Genomic DNA, 17473 nt, shown 5'->3' on the forward strand with positions numbered 1-17473 from the left:
CTTCCCACTAGCTAGCTATTTTACATTTGGTAGTGTATATATGTCCATGCCACTCTCTCACTTTGTCCCAGCTTACCCTTCCCCCTCCCCGTATCCTCAAGTCCATTCTCTAGTAGGTCTGTGTCTTTATTCCCGTCTTGCCCCTAGGTTCTTCTGACCATTTTTTTGTCTTTTTTTTTTTTTTTAGATTCCATATATATGCGTTAGCATACAGTATTTGTTTTTCTCTTTCTGACTTACTTCACTCTGTATGACAGTCTCTAGGTCCATCCACCTCACTACAAATAACTGAATTTCGTTTCTTTTTATGGCTGAGTAATATTCCATTGTACATATGTGCCACATCTTCTTTATCCATTCGTCTGTCGATGGACACTTAGGTTGCTTCCATGTCCTGGCTATTGTAAATAGAGCTGCAATGAACATTTTGGTACATGACTCTTTTTGAATTATGGTTTTCTCAGGGTATATGCCCAGTAGTGGGATTGCTGGGTCGTATGGTTGTTCTATTTTTAGTTTTCTAACAACAATAAATGCTGGACAGGGTGTGGAGAAAAGGGAACCCTCTTGCACTGTTGGTGGGAATGTAAATTGATACAGCCACTATGGAGAACAGTATGGAGGTTCCTTAAAAAACTAGAAATTTTCAGTTCTAATTTCCATTTAGTTCTTCTTGATGCTTCTCTTTCTTTGCTAATAATTTCTATCTTTCCATTCAAGAAGCATTATTGGGTTGGGATAGGGAGGGTGGGAGGGAGGGAGACACAAGCTGGAAGAGATATGGGGATATATGTATATGTATAGCTGATTCACTTTGTTATAAAGCAAAAACTAACACACCATTGTAAAGCAATTATACTCCAATAAAGATGCTAAAAAAAAATAATTCCAATTAGGTTAAAAGCTGAAGCAGTATAAAATATTTTTCTGTTAATCACAGCTTCATTGTTTTGGTAGGACTACATTTCACTTTAACTGATGAAAATCCAAATTGAAAGATGCTCTAAGTGTAAAATACATACCAGATTTCAAAGACAGTATTTAAAATATGTAAAATAGGCTTCCCTGGTGGCGCAGTGGTTGAGAATCTGCCTGCCAATGCAGGGGACACGGGTTCGAGCCCTGGTCTGGGAGGATCCCACATGCCGCGGCGCAACTAGGCCCGTGAGCCACAACTGCTGAGCCTGTGCGTCTGGAGCCTGTGCTCCGCAACAAGAGAGGCCGTGATAGTGAGAGGCCCGCGCACCGCGATGAAGAGTGGCCCCCGCTCACCGCAACTAGAGAAAGCCCTCGCACAGAAACGAAGACCCAACACACCCAAAAATAAATAAATTATTAATTAATTTAAAAAAATATATATGTAAAATAGCTTATTAATATTTTTATACTTTTTGCATGATGAAGTATATTGGGTTACATAAATATGTTTTTGCATGTTGGATCTGTTGTGTTTGAGAAAATCTGTTATTAAAATTAGTTTTACCTGAAAAAAAAAAAGCATTATTATAGTAGCTACTTTGACGTCTTAGTCTGAACATGAAGATTATTAATGAATGGATTTGCATTTTAAACATTTTCTATGTTAAAGTTTCCAAATCTTTTATTTAAAGGTAAAATTTAATGAACGAGAGCACGCCACCTATGAGTCATCTTACTAAGCAGGGCTTTACCTCACACAAGCACGGCTGAATAAAGGCTGACGGACAAGCACACCTACAGTACGGTTGCTATTATATAACAGAACGCGCACGTAGCACATAAATTATTTCTAAAACCACAGAGGCCAAACCACAGTGGAAAATTCAGCTACTCTGGAGAGAAATAGCAAGATTATCTTCTGCAAAGTTTCCTATTCAGGTATGCATTCTAAGGTGGCCTATATTTCTAATGCTTCTTAAAGCCCACACAATGAGTTAGTCTCTATGAAAAAAAATGTGTATTTTTGGAGAGTTTGCCTCTTTGGCCCTGTATTCAATCTCACAGACAGGCTTTAAATATTGGGAGATATTTAAAATATTTCACAGCACTATAGATTTCACTCCTTTTTCAACATGCAAAGATAGACCTCAGAGAATTCTGAGGATGTTTTTATCAACTCGTTTTTTGAGAATTACTTAAGGAGTAGACATCACCTATAAAAACAGCCTGATATATATACCTCCCTCCCTGCCTTTTGGATTCTAGTTACCTCAGAACTGGACTAGGGAAAATCTGCTGGATTTTATATCTTGAAGCAAGTAATTTAGTAGATTATTTTGTCCACACCACAGCAGTTGAGAATATTTCTTCCCAGGAAGTTTCTGTGGCTAATTGATCCCGAAAAGTCAATCACTGATAGAAGTGATAAGACAGCTGTGTATGGTGGGTCATTACTGTATCAGCTGATGGCCCAGTCTCCTAAGGGGAAGACAAAGACAGCTTCACATTCTTACCCTGCAGGAATCATCGATTCCCCACCCCCCACCCCCCGCCCCGCGTGGTCACTCTCCCTCCTGGGTCCAGCCCTTGCGCTTTCCTGCCCCCTCCTCCCACCTCCCTCCTCCTGACCCATTTCTCTTTTTCACTTTCTCCCTTGTCTGTCTCCTGTGCTCTCCCTCTCCATCCTTACTTGACCATAATGAATCAACCAGATATTTATTTCTTTGTTCTTATAAAGTTGGCCATTTTATAGACTTACAGTGTTATAAACTTACAGAGTGTTTAAACACTCTATTGCCAAGTTCTTAGAGTCTTCTATTTTCCCAGTAAAAAATTTTAAAGGTTCTCTGCTGTTTCTTAGGAGACCCATTGCCAAATATCTGTATAAGCCCATGGTAATTATTCTTTTCTTTTTCAAAGAAATGGAAATAGCTGCAGATAAACTGCACCTCCTTCTCTAATGCTAAGACTTCAGAATGCATACTGGGTAAATGACCTAGTTTGACTCGCGCCTACTACTAGGCATATCACAAGAGATGATGTTATTTAATACCTAAACATGACACAGAACAACATGACGCAGTTTTAGGTGGATGGGTCTTTTTGGGGGGAGGGTTGCTTTTAATACATTAATTTTAGTAATTACTCTCAGTAACTTTGAGCACGACTCACTAGACAATAGTAGGCACGCAATGTTTTCTTAGAATATGCTGGCTGATCACTGAGAAGTCCCATCTGCTTTCTTTACAAAACGTTGCTTTCTTCTGCCAGGCGGTTACACCTTCTGGGCAGCTGACACAGCAACAGAGGCACCCAGCCCAGCAGCTTCCCCCAGGGCAGTTGTTGAAGGAAAATTCTTCTTTTCAAATATTAGAACTTGATTATATGTCATGGGCGGATAAGTGGCTTTCCATTCCCCCCTCCTCAGCCCCTGAGGCACCCTGAGAGGCCTGGGCTCCTACAGCCCAGTGTAAAAACACGGAACCAAGGGTCCAGCACCCTCAGCTGACTCGTGAGAGGCAAAGTCCACAGAAGGGGCCGAGCTGAGAGGTCCAGAACCCAGTTAGTTTGACTACAGCCCAGGATTCCTTCTTTCAAACAGACCACTTCCGATTTCCAATGAGCATTCGTTCCTCATTACGTTTGTTTGCTAATTCCACCTAAAATACATATCCTACTGGGCAGAAATTGACCAGTTCTTCTTTTTCCTGAGGCTCATTTGAACACCTATGTTAACACCTAAATATTTTGACTTAGCACTTAAAGCTCAGAATATTTTGGTCACCAACTTTCTAGAAAATGTCCATATTTCATTAAACAATCATTTGGTAATGGATAGGTCAATGAAGCCATTTAAATGTTCATTTACTATGATTTACCTTGATTATATACAAACTCCTTCTCCACTGATACAGAGTACAACCAAAGAAAATTACTAAAGCTTCAATTTTTGAAAGACATTTCAAAAAGTTCACTGGTAAGTCAGCGGGTTAACATTCATTTTTTTTGTAGAAACATGCGTACAGAAGTGTAGAAAGCAAGGGGCCAACCTCCAAAAGTCGGCTCATCTCCTAATTTACTATTTCAACTCTGCTTCCTGCTCTGAGGCTTTGCAGCACATACACCAGATCACCCTTTGGATTCATCATTCTGCACATGTTCACAATTTCATGAAAGATCATAGACAGCTATGAAAGGTTGCTGCCTAAACTTTATTTAAATTCAAGTGGAGTAATCCAAATGGTGAGAAATCCCAGTAAATGGCACAGTATACGACAACTTCAACAAAGTTGGAGGTAAAAGTGGGAGTACTCTGAGTCATTTTGAGATACGGCCCCTAGAACAGGCGGCCTGGTAATAGGTAAGGAGTGAATCAGGATACACTGTTGACTAACAGATGCAGGGTAGGGGGGTTTCGTTCGTTGCAGAGTTGTCAAGTGGAAGTTCACAGATCCCCCTCTAGAAATAGCTCAGGGTATCCTATCCACTAAGAGAGGCACAGTTCCCTTTCCATGTGTTTTCCTGCCTCCCCACCTCACTTTATGGACATGGGTTCTCTAAAAGACATAAAATTATATAAAGTAAAAATTATAACAGGCAATTCTTGGATTTGTAACACATATAGAGGTAATAACAAAAACAGCACAAAGACAAGGGAAGAGGGAATAGAGCTAGACAGGAAACATGTTTCTATACCTCAGTGGAAATAATTTAGGATAAACCTAAAAAGATTCTTGTAAGTTGAGAAGTATATTGTAAGCCCCAGAGCAACCACTAAGAAAATAACTTTAAAAAGATACTGATGATACATAGGAAGGTTGTTAAGAGAGCAGACCATAAGAGTAATTCCTCATCACAAGAAGAATTTTTTTCTTTTTATTACAGCTATGAGTTGATGAATGTTAACTAAACCTACTGTGGTAATCATTTTACAATACATATAAATCAAACCATCATGCTGGACTTAGCACCTTACACTTACATAGTGATATATGTGGAAAATACACACACACACACACACACACACACACACACACATACAGTGAACAAATAAGGAATCACAGTTACACTAGAAAAGATACACTTAATGCAAAAGAAAGCAGCAAAGAACAGAAAAACAAAAAATACATGACACATAGAGAAAACAAAAAATTTAAATTGCAGCCATAAATCAAACTATATCAATAATAACACTAAATGTGAATGGATTAAACAATCCAATCAAAAGGCAGAGGTTATCAGACTGCACTGAAAGAAAACAAAAAAGATCCAACTATATGCTGTGTACATGAGGCAAACTTTAGATTCAGAGATACAAACAGGCTGAAAGGAAAAGGTACATCATGCAAACAGCTACCATAAGGGCAAGAAAGGTTATACTAATATCAGGCAAAATGATTTTAAAGTGACAAAAAAAATTGCTAGAGATCAAGAGGGACATTTTTTTTTTAAATTAATTAATTTATTTATTTTTGGCTGTGTTGGGTTTTCGTTTCCGTGCGAGGGCTTTCTCTAGTTGCGGCAGGCGGGGGCCACTCTTCATCACGGTGCGCGGGCCTCTCACTGTCGCGGCCTCTCTTGTTGCGGAGCACAGGCTCCAGACGCGCAGACTCAGTAGTTGTGGCTCACGGGCCCAGTTGCTCTGCGGCATGTGGGATCCTCCCAGACCAGGGCTCGAACCCGTGTCCCCTGCACTAGCAGGCAGACTCCCAACCACTGCGCCACCAGGGAAGCCCAAGAAGGACATTTTATAATGATAAAAGGGTCACCCATCAGGAAGATATAACAATCACCTAATAAGAGAATTCCAAAATACAGGCATTTTGGACAGAATGAGAGAATTGAAGGGAGGAATAGATTGTTAAACAGTAACAGTTGAATATTTCAATACCCCATTTTCAATAATGGATAGAAAAACTAAGAATAAGATCAAGGAAACAGAAAACTTGAACAGCACTATTAACTAACTAGACTTAAAAGACGGCTATAGAACATGCTACCTAACAGCAGCAGAATACACCTTCCTAAGTGCACATGAAATATGCTCCAAATGCAAACCCAAACCACAATGTGATACGACTTCACATCCACCAGAATTGCTATATTTAAAAAGAGAGATAATAATGAGTGTTGGTAGAAAAAGCTTTTGACAAAATTCAACACCCATTTATGATAAAAACTCTCCAGAAAGTGGGCATAGAGGGAACCTACCTCAACATAATAAAGGCCATATATGACAAACCCACAGCCAACATCATTCTCAGTGGTGAAAAACTGAAACCATTTCCTCTAAGATCGGGAACAAGACAAGGATGTCCACTCTCACCACTATTATTCAACATAGTTTTGGAAGTCCCAGCCACGGCAATCAGAGAAGAAAAAGAAATAAAAGGAATACAGATTGGAAAAGAAGAAGTAAAACTGTCACTGTTTGCAGAAGACATGATACTATACATAGAGAGTCCTAAAGATGCCACCAGAAAACTACTAGACCTAATCAATGAATTTGGTAAAGTTGCAGGATACAAAATTAATGCACAGAAATCTCTTGCATTCCTATACACTAATGATGAAAAATCTGAAAGAGAAATTAAGGAAACACTCCCATTTACCACTGCAACAAAAAGAATAAACCTACCTAAGGAGACAAAAGACCTGTATGCAGAAAATTATAAGACACTGATGAAAGAAATTAAAGATGATACAAGCAGATGGAGAGATATACCACGTTCTTGGATTGGAAGAATCAATATTGTGAAAATGACTATACTACCAAAGCAATTGACAGATTCAATGCAATCCCTATCAAATTACCAATGGCATTTTTTACAGAACTAGAAGAAAAAAATCTTAAAATTTGTATGGAGACACAAAGGACCCCGAATAGCCAAAGCAGTCTTGAAGGAAAAAAACAGAGCTGGAGGAATCAGACTCCCTGACTTCAGACTATACTACAAAGCTACAGTAATCAAGACAATATGGTACTGGCACAAAAACAGAAATATAGATCAATGGAACAGGATAGAAAGCCCAGAGATAAACCCACGCACCTATGGTCAACTAATCTATGACAAAGGAGGCAAGGATACACAATGGAGAAAAGACAGTCTCTTCAATACGTGGTGCTGGGAAAACTGGACAGCTACATGTAAAAGAATGACATTAGGACACTCCCTAACACCATACACAAAAATAAACTCAAAATGGATTAAAGACCTAAATGTAAGACTGAACACTATAAAACTCTTAGAGGAAAACATAGGCAGAACACTCTTTGACATAAATCACAGCAAGATCTTTTTTGATCCACCTCCTAGAGTAATGGGAATAAAAACAAAAATAAACAAATGGGACCTAATGAAACTTAAAAGCTTTTGCAAAGCAAAGGAAACTACAAACAAGACAAAAAGACAACCCTCAGAATGGGAGAAAATATCTGCAAACGAATCAATGGACAAAGGATTAATCTCTAAAATATATAAACAGCTCATGCAGCTCAATATTAAAAAAACAAACAACCCAATCCAAAAGTGGGCAGAAGACCTAAATGGACATTTCTCCAAAGAAGACATACAGATGGCCAAGAAGCACATGAAAAGCTGCTCAACATCACTAATTATTAGAGAAATGCAAATCAAAACTACAGTGAGGTATCACCTCACACCAGTTAGAATGGGCATCATCAGAAAATCTACAAGCAACAAATGCTGGAGAGGGTGTGGAGAAAAGGGAACCCTCTTGCACTGTTGGTGGGAATGTAAATTGATACAGCCACTATGGAGAACAGTATGGAGGTTCCTTAAAAAACTAAAAATAGAATTACCATATGACCCAGCAATCCCACTCCTGGGCATATACCCTGAGAAAACCATAATTCAAAAAGACACATACACCCCAATGTTCACTGCAGCACTATTTACAATAGCCAGGACATGGAAGCAACCTAAATGCCCATCTACAGACAAATGGTTATTTGTGGCACATATATACAATGGAATATTACTCAGCCATAAAAAGGAACGAAATTGGGTCATTGTAGAGACGTGGATGGATCTAGAGACTGTCATACAGAGTGAAGTTAAGTCAGAAAGAAAAAAACAAATATCGTATATTAATGCATGTATGTGGAACCTAGAAAAATGGTACAGATGAACTGGTCTGCAGGGCAGAAATAGAGACACAGATGTAGAGAACAAACATATGGACACTAAGAGGGGAAAGTGGCAGGGAGGTGGTGATGATGGGATGAATTGGGAGATTGGGATTGACATGTATACACTCATATGTATAAAATGGATAACTAATGAGAACCTGCTGTATAAAAAATAAATAAAATTCAAAACTTCAAAAATAAAATAAAATCATATCCACCTTCATCACACACACAAAAAAAATGAGTGTTGGTGAGGATGTGGAGAAACTGGAAGCTTCATAGACTGCTGGGAGGGATGTAAAATGGTGCAGCTACTTTGGAATGCAGTTTAGCAGTTCCTCAAAATACTAAACATGGGGTTATCATATAACTCAGAAATTCCACTTCTATGTATGTACTCAAGAGAAAACGTTCTCCCAGAAACTTGTATGTGAATATTGTGCGAATATTCTTAGCAGTATTATTCATAACAGCAAAAAGTGGAGACAACTCAAATGTCCACCAGCTTACGAACTGACATATCAAATATGGTATATCCATACAGTAGAATATTATTCAGCAATAAAAAGAAATAAAGTAGTGATAGATGCCACATGGATGAACCTTGAAAACATTATGCTAAGTGAAAGCAGCCAGTCACGAAAGAAAACATATTATAACATATTGTATAATTCCATTTATAAAAGAGGCCCAGAGTAGGCAACTCTCGAGAGTCAGGAAGTGGTTGTCTTGGGGGAAGGTCGGAGGGGTGGGGAAAAGGGAGAATGACTGCCAATGGGTATGCGGTTCTTTTTGGTGGTGATGACAATATTTTAAAACTGACTGTGGTGACGGTTGCACAACTCTGTGAATAGACTAAAAACTGTTGAACTGTATACTTGACATGGGTGAACTGCATGGTGTGTACATATCTCAATAAAGTGTTTAAATTACTGGAAAGTGACATGAACTGCATTACGGCATGTTCCGGCCTGCAATGCACACCCTGACCACTTTCTGGCCCCGAAGTTTGTCTCAGCTATTTCTTTGGTGAGTTACACCCAGCAACTGGGTGTGGGACTGCAGGCTGCAGAGAAAATATTTCTATATTTCTGCATGGTTAGGGCTTACTGAACAAATTTTGTGGGACCTTGGACAAAGGGCAGGTCTTTATTGAATAGAGATTCACCTTTTTCATGGTCTGTGCTTAACATTTCAAAAGGGTTTGAGACCCTGGAGCCATGGAGATATTCCAGCAATCTGGAATATTTAATTACATTTAATTACATTCCAAAGAGTAAGAACCCAGGAGTCTTCCCCCTTTCTTCCTGAGGAGGATTTATTTATACTGGGAGAATCAAGTTGCTTTCCCTCTCTCAGGAGGAGAGAGGAACAATGTGCATATAAGCCTGCAGATTCTTATTTAAGGGTTTCTCACCTACAGTACAGATCCCCGAAAGGGGTAAGGTGACAGCAATCTGGCCCTCACCACCTCACCACAGAAGGGGAAAAACTAGAGTAAAGGAAGCAAATCTGGTTGTTGCTCTTAGGGATAATCAGTCCCCACCCAGGAAACCCCACCTCGACTTTCAGGACAACACAAATAAACATGGGCGTGGAAAAATTACCAAGGCATGTCCACTCCAGCCCTCGCCAGCATCAGAATCAAGTCTAGGCCACTATACAGATTTCAACCGAAACGTCGATGCAAGTTACTACCCGACGTGTCTGCAGTGAACAGTCCCACTCCTCAGAGTCTCCACTACCTGCTCTCTGAACTACATGCTGGTTCTGCTGGTGGACAGAAGCCCTGTGTTCTGCTCATCTTGCCAGAAAACGCTGAGGTCCCGCCTCTACAACTTACACAATCTTACCTGTAAAGGAGGAATCAGTAATTCCCACTGCGCCGTTGGGAGCATCACACAGAGGTGCATTTGTCACTGACCGAAAGGGACGGCAGTGACTGGAAAAAAGTACCTGCCTTACGCGCCCCCACCCTCCCGGAGAGCACTCCACCAGCTGGAAAGGTTGTCATAAGCTGTTTCTGTCTATTACTATGAATGGAGGTTATTAGTAACTGCCATCAGTAACAGTTCCCAATGCAAATCATTTGTTTTAAGAGGCAAGGTAAAAAACAAATGAGAATACATCTATCATTCCTTAAATTTCTCTGGTATGTACTAACCAGTCTTGCTGGCTGAGAAACTTTCAGGGAGGGGTCTTTATAAACGTCAAATTTAATACACTCTGATTTCTGATGAAGGAGTAAAGGCAATTCAGTGGAGAAGGGAGTTTTTTCTCCAATGGTGCTCGAACAACTCAACATCCAATATGTATAGGGTTGTCCAAGAAGTTCGTTCGGGTTTTTCCACATGATGTTATGGAAAAAAATAAAGTTAAAAAATAAAAATCCTGCTGCGGTACCACCAGGCTGTTTCTTTACCCATCTTCCTAGGCTCCTGCCTGGTTTTACGCCTGATTCTCCATCCTGTATCTTTCCAAGAAACTGCATTTCTGTGTAAGTTAGCAATAGACTGAGACTGTTGTTTGCAACCAGGAAGCTTGCCATTAAACCAGAGGGCACAAAGCAAGCAGCTGCCGGCAGCAGGCAGCCGAGTGCCTCTGTGACGCTGAAACCCCTGGAGCAGGCGTGATGCCCAGGAGACGACCACATGTGTCACTCTGGACGGAGAGCAGCAGGCAGCACGTCCGCCGCGTGAAGGCTTGCGAGAACGGGGAGAAGACGGGTGCCAACGTCGCTGCAGACTCTCCCGCCAAAGGTTCTCAGGATTCGAGTTTCATGAAGAAACTTTCAATATTTCTCATTTGATCTACAGAATCTGCTCAAATTTCAGACGCCTACATATTTTCAATGACCAACGCTCCTTGATAACAGACTTAAACTGTTTTTCCGTCTTCACTGTTTTCTTTTGGCTAGACTCCTAGCCTACTGACTAGGGCAGGGCCTCGTTTAGCAGCCTGTAACATCTGGGATTACCTTCTGCTAGAGGAGGGATACGAAATGACCTATACAAAGTTAGCTATAAACATACATACTCTGAATAGACACAAGAGCCCAACAAACTATAAATTTTAAAAGTCTGACAGATCGGCCGGCCCAGACCTAGCGGAGGAGGGCCGAGGGCGCTGGAGTAGTAACAAATCTGCGGCGACGCCAACACGGCGGGCACGGTGGGCGGGAGACGGAGCTCTCTATCCACTTTGTTCCCGTGAACTGCCCTTCGGTGGAGGAGGAAGTTAGCAGCCCCAACTGGCGGGTTCTGATTACTGGTGCCACCGGGCTTCTCGGCAGGGCTGTGTTCTAAGAATTTCAGCAGAATAACTGGCGTGCCGTTGGCTGTGGTTTTAGAAGAGCAACACCAAAATCTGAGCAGCTTAATCTCTTGCATTCTAAAGCAGTTCATCACATCATTTATGATTTTCAGCCCCATGTCCTAGTACATTGTGCAGCAGAGAGAAGGCCAGATGTTGTCGAAAATCAGCCGGATGCTGCTTCTCAACTTAATGTGGATGCTTCCGGGAACTCGGAGAAGGAAGCAGCTGCAATCGGAGCATTTCTTTTTTTTTTTTTTTTTTTTTTTTTAATTTTATTTTTTATTTTTTATTTGGTTGCACCAGGTCTTAGTTGTGGCAGGCGGGCTCCTTAGTTGCGGCACATGGGCTCCTTAGTTGTGGCTCATGGGCTCCTTAGCTGTGGCATGCGCACTCTTAGTAGAGGCATGCATGTGGGATCTAGTTCCCTGACCAGGGAACAAACCTGAGCCCCCTACATTGGGAGCATGGAGTCTTATCCACTGCACCACCAGGGAAGTCCCAATCGGAGAATTTCTAATCTACATTAGCTCCGATTATGTTTTTGCTGGAACAAACCCACCTTATAGAGAGGAAGACGTACCAAGTCCCCTAAATCAATATGGCAAAACAAAACTAGAAGAAAGGGCCGTCCTGGAGAACAGTTTAGGAGCTGCTGTTTTGAGAATTCCTGTTCTGTATGGAGAAGTTGAAAAGCTCGGGGAAAGTGCCGTGACTGTTATGTTTGATAAAGTGCAGTTCAGCAACAAGTCTGCGAACAGGGACCACCGGCAGCAGCCGTCCCCCACACACGTCAAAGATGCAGCCACTGTGTGTCGTCAGTTAGCACAGGAGAGGATGCTGGGTCCACCAGTTAAGGGAACCTTTCACCGGTCTGGCAATGAACAGACGACTAAGTACGAAATGGCGTGTGCAACTGCAGACGCCTTCAACCTCCCCAGCAGCCGCTTAAGACCGGTAACTGACAGTCCTGTCTTAGGAGCACAACGTCCGAGAAACGCTCAGCTTGACTCCTCCAAATTGGAGACCTTAGGCATTGGCCAGTGAACACTATTTCGAACTGGAATCCAAGAATCACTCTGGCCTTTCCTCATTGACAAGAGATGGAGACAAACGGCCTTCCACTAGCATTATGTGTGTTGTTGTTGTTGTTGTTTAAATGAGAAGTCAAGTATGTGGCACTTTTTAAAGAAAAAAGGAAATAGTTTTGTACGAGCGCCCTTTAATTGTGACTCAGGTGGTCACAAGTGACTTTCAGGTGAATGATGCTCTTGCACTGATGAAACCAGTCTTTCAGGTGAATGATGCTCTTGCACTGGTGAAACCGTCTAAGGAAACCAAGCACAATAACGCCTTGTTTGAAGTAATGAGTTTTCTGTTTATCATTTTGTTCTGGCTTAACTTGCTGTTTGAATATAGTAAATTATGATTCTCAAATATTTGAGAGCCAGGATGAAACACATCTGCTATAGACTTTTTTTTGGATGAAACGCATTGTTCATTCCTATAAATAACCTCTACATTTTCAGGACTTTTGCATCTGTTGGTCCTTTTATGTTTTAAAGTGTGTTAAATAGTATAAAAATCATTGGTGTTCATTATTTGCTTTGCTTGAGCTCAGATCAAAATGTTTGAAGAAACTTTATTTTTGCAATTTAAGTGTAGTTTTTATGCTTGAGATGTTTCAACATGTTATGTATATTGGAACTCCTGCAGCTTGATGCCTCCTGCTTTTGTAGCGGTGAATGGTGAGCCTTTGAGAGAGAATGTGTGTACGTGTATGTATTTTTTTAATATATACGAAACTGTCCTTTTCACTCCATGTCACCAAGTGATATTTCATATGTGTGGTTACACTAATAGTAATGGGCCTTGTAAGTCTTTTGACCATTCATGAATAATAATAAATATGTACTGCCGGCATGGTAAAAATATAAAAAATAAATAAATCTGACAAATACCACAAACATCACAAAATATAGGAAAATAAATATTTTCATTAACTGCTTGCTGTATTTTTGTAATACATTTTTCCTACATTGCTTTAACGGCACACTTTCCGATATCACCTCTTCATATCAGAATGACTTTTAAAAATATCTTTCTATGTAGATAAAAAAATAATTTTACTCTAGAATGATTGATCAAAATGGTTTTTCAATTACTGACATATTTTAAGAGTTTTATCGATGGATGAATTCAATTACAATTCATTTTGGAAATGTCATGCATGTAAGTTTTAGAACTGTCAAATTTTGGAAACCTTTTTCGAGTTCTTTTTTCGCATGAGTTTGGAATTTATAGCATTTCCATTTTTTTTCAGGGACTAGTAACATTTTAGTAACATACATGCTCTCTTTTAATTATGTCCATTCACCAGTTTTTCATTAATGTTCTTGTCAAACAGCATATCATAGTGTTATATGGTCTTCATCAATATTTTGTGTCAAATCAGTAGTAAATCTAAATGTTTGTACAGTGTATTTATATGATGCACTCCTCTTCATTAACTGGGTTATCGAATAACACAAAAGCCTAGTGATTATTTCTACTCAAAATTTAACTCATGAATTACTACTTTTGGTACGATCTGAGAAAGTATTCTGTTACAACTAGCTTTCAATGTCGGGATAACTTCTGCTGTTTCATCACTCATCTTTATCGCACAGACCCCCAGCAGCAAGACTGAACAAAGATGCTCGTCCTGTAAGTTCAAGCTTGAACCTCACTCCCTAACAGCTCAGTCTGTAGTGCACTAAGAATTACTTTTTAATCCCATAATTCTCTTGTGAAAGGAATTACAACACATTTTGGGGTGTTAAAATCATAGTTGATGTAACTTTTTACGGCATACTGTGACTTCTCAAACAGTCTGGGTGGTTTTCATTCTGTTACCACACCAGGTCTCCTTTAAGTGGTGGTGCAGTCACAGCTAGAAACCCCCGTTGGGACACCACAGACAGGGACACAAGGAAAACCCAGACCATGAACACGTTACACTGCGGGTAGCTCGGCGGAGGCGGGAAGAAGGCTTGGTGGGAAGTGGCATCTGAATCAGGCCTCGGGAGAGGAACAGAAATCCATCTGCCATTACCCAAGGCGCCCTCTCTCCTCCTTGCCCTCCACATCCAAGTTAAACTACGTCCCGTGACTCTTACCTTCTTAGTAAAAAAACCATTAATATTTACTGAGTATTATTTGCCAAGAACACCACGGAACACTCTGCATACGTTGCTTATGTTACACAACAGCCGCCCCGCGCGGTCAGGCAGTACTCGCTCCCCCTTGTACCCATGAGCAAACCGAGAACGTTGATAACAAATGACTTGCCCGACAGCCCTCAGCCAGGAAGTGAGGTGTCCAGGATCCTGATCTGTGCAGTGGTTTCAACAAGTACACTCCATCCCTCTGCTACTCCACCTCCTGCATCTCTGCTGCCCCACACTTCCTTCCTTCTCAGAAGGGCCCTCGGCTCACTCCCTGTGAGTCCGGCAACCCTGGGCAGAACCCACCGGCCCATCCGTCTCCAGGGAACCAAAGTCCAAAGATCATCTCGAACATCCCCTTTCTGGTGGCCCTGCGTGTGACATTCTCACAGGGCCCGCGAGCAGCACACGGTGGCCAGACGCGGTGTGTCCCAAGTCCCCGTCACCGACTGTGCACAGAGCGTGTGCCCACCTGGCACAGCGCCTGGTGCCCAGCACCTTAAACGTCTGTAAACCTCTGCTGGAATCCTGGTATACTTCCCCCACAACGGGATGTGCAGGGAGTCAAAGGGACAGATGACAAGTACCGGGCACACCGAGGAGACAAAACACTTGCTTCCTCTAACCTGGGCCTTGAAAGAGAAGAAAGGGTAAGAGTAGCCCAGGTGTGTGCGATGGGGAAGAGGGGTCAGGGAAGGTGGCACCCCAGCCAAAGAGCCAACACACCTGGGGCTGCAGGAGCGCCTGCCATCAAGGCCCAACACCAGACTCAGGACGGTGGGTGCAGCACAGCATTCTGTATGCCAAAATTTAAACATAAGGTCAGATAAAAAATCACACACCACATGGACTGAGAGAGAAGGGGGAGAGAAATGCTAAATGCCTGAAGTAAAAAGGGAACTCATTCATCAAAAATTTCCATTTCAGAAGAGCTACCATTCAGTTTTACAAACTATAAATGATTTAAAAGAGAGGTTAAGATCCATATCCAATAGTCTAGTGATTTATAAAACATGCCCAAATTGGCTTTTAGCAACTAGAAGTGTTTGAAAATTAAACATTTATGTTAAAATAATTTCATCATCAAATCGGAAGATTTCATAAATTGCCAAAACAACAAACTCAGGTGAAAATATCAGAAATGACCCCTGTATATAAGGCATGGCCCAGACGCCTCTATCCTGCTGCTCCCCTGTCCCTATTCCTCTCCATCCACCCTGAGATGCAGGCCCGGGGACCCCCTGCCCTCTCTTCTTCCTGGTACTGGGGAAGCAGGCCCAACTTTACCCAAAGTCACCATTCTGCAGAGGCAAAGCCCTGGTAAAGGCACAGCGTGCTCCCGAAGGTGGGGAGGAGTCCACAGGTCCCCTCCCACTGCCCATAGCAGCACAGACTGCCCCGCGGAGACATGACGTAAGCCTGATGCCACGTGAGAGGCCAGGCCCATCTTACCTTGCTTTGCGATCCATTTCCTACAAGGCAGGAAGGTTCCTTTTTTTTTTTTTTTTCCATCAGGGTAGAAATTCTATGCTCAAAATTCATTTTCCCTCCTAACTTTGTAGTTATTGCTCTATTACTTGTAGCATCCGGTCAGGCAATTTCATTCTCATTCCTTTAAAATGATCTCGGAAGAGTCTTTTTTTCACACTAATCAGGATCCACCCAGCTGTGGGCCTGGCTTTCGCTCATCCAGACACTCGGGAGTCTCTGAACCTACGCATGTTTCTGCCAATGTTTCCTGCCTCAGTTTTAACCCTGTCGATGGACACGTAGCTGCTGCAGTCCTTAGTCAATCCTCTGTCCACAGCTCCTGACCATTCTGTTTCCACCTTGGTCTTTTTGCTACACATGCAGGGAGTTCTTTACCTTTGAGGTTACTAATTTTTTTTTTTTTTTTTTTTGCGTTATCCCATCATTCAATCCTTCCACCGAATGACTTGGCCCAACAATTTTTTAATCAAAATTCATTTTGGGCGCTTCCCTGGTGGCGCAGTGGTTAAGAATCCGCCTGCCAATGCAGGGGACACGGGTTCGAGCCCTGGTCCGGGAAGATCCCACATGCCGTGGAGCAACTAAGCCCGTGTGCCACAACTACTGAGCTGTAGAACCTGCGAGCCACGACTACTGAGCCTGCGTGCTGCAACTACTGAAGCCCGCGCACCTAGAGCCTGTGCTCCGCAACAAGAGAAGCCACCACAATGAGAAGCCCACGCACCGCAACAAAGAGTAGCCCCCGCTCACCACAACTAGAGAAAGCCCGCGCGCAGCAACAAAGACCCAACACAGCCAAAAATAAATAATTGATTTTAAAAAATCACTTTGATTGCACCTTTTTCATAGCAGCCTTTTTTAGGTACAAACGTTCTCAAATCTCAAGTAGTGCAATTAGGTTTTTACTTTAGAATTATTTTCTTCTCTGAATCGTTTCCCTCAAGATAAGCCACTCTGCTGGTTCATCTCAGCCTCTGTCACAGGCTGTTCACTTTCCTCCTCCGTCCAGTGTGGATGACCCAGGAGAGTGGCTGCCCTCATTTCCTCTGCACTTGTTTCCACCAAATACGCCCCTTCGTACAATGGGGGCTGGCAGTGTAGACCGTGTCAGGAGGGCGGGGTGGGTTAGCGTGCAAGGGCAGAGACCAGGTGGGGTCCCAGGCAGCCCAAGGCCGAGTCCAGTGGGGTCTGCACCTGCGCCGTGGGGCGCGCTCTTCCCCAGGTGAGCGCTGCCCTCCGGCACGTCCGGCAGGGCCGTCAGTCCATGACCTGGAACCCTGCTGCTGCCCTGTGCCAGTGTCCACACTGAGCCGCAGACAGAAGGCCTGCCCACGCCCATCAGGAGCAATGCTCCGACCAGCCTGGGGGGTGGGCGGGCAGCCAGGCCCGCTGT

General features: G+C 42.3%; 1 pseudogene; it reads left to right on the top strand.

Moving 5' to 3' along the window:
- Positions 1–10703: 10703 nt before the first annotated feature.
- On the top strand, positions 10704–12511 carry LOC103001952 (methionine adenosyltransferase 2 subunit beta-like; annotated as a pseudogene).
- The last annotated feature ends 4962 nt before the right edge of the window (positions 12512–17473 follow it).

The sequence above is a fragment of the Balaenoptera acutorostrata genome, chromosome 14 (assembly GCF_949987535.1).
Source record: "Balaenoptera acutorostrata chromosome 14, mBalAcu1.1, whole genome shotgun sequence".
NCBI lineage: Eukaryota > Metazoa > Chordata > Mammalia > Artiodactyla > Balaenopteridae > Balaenoptera > Balaenoptera acutorostrata.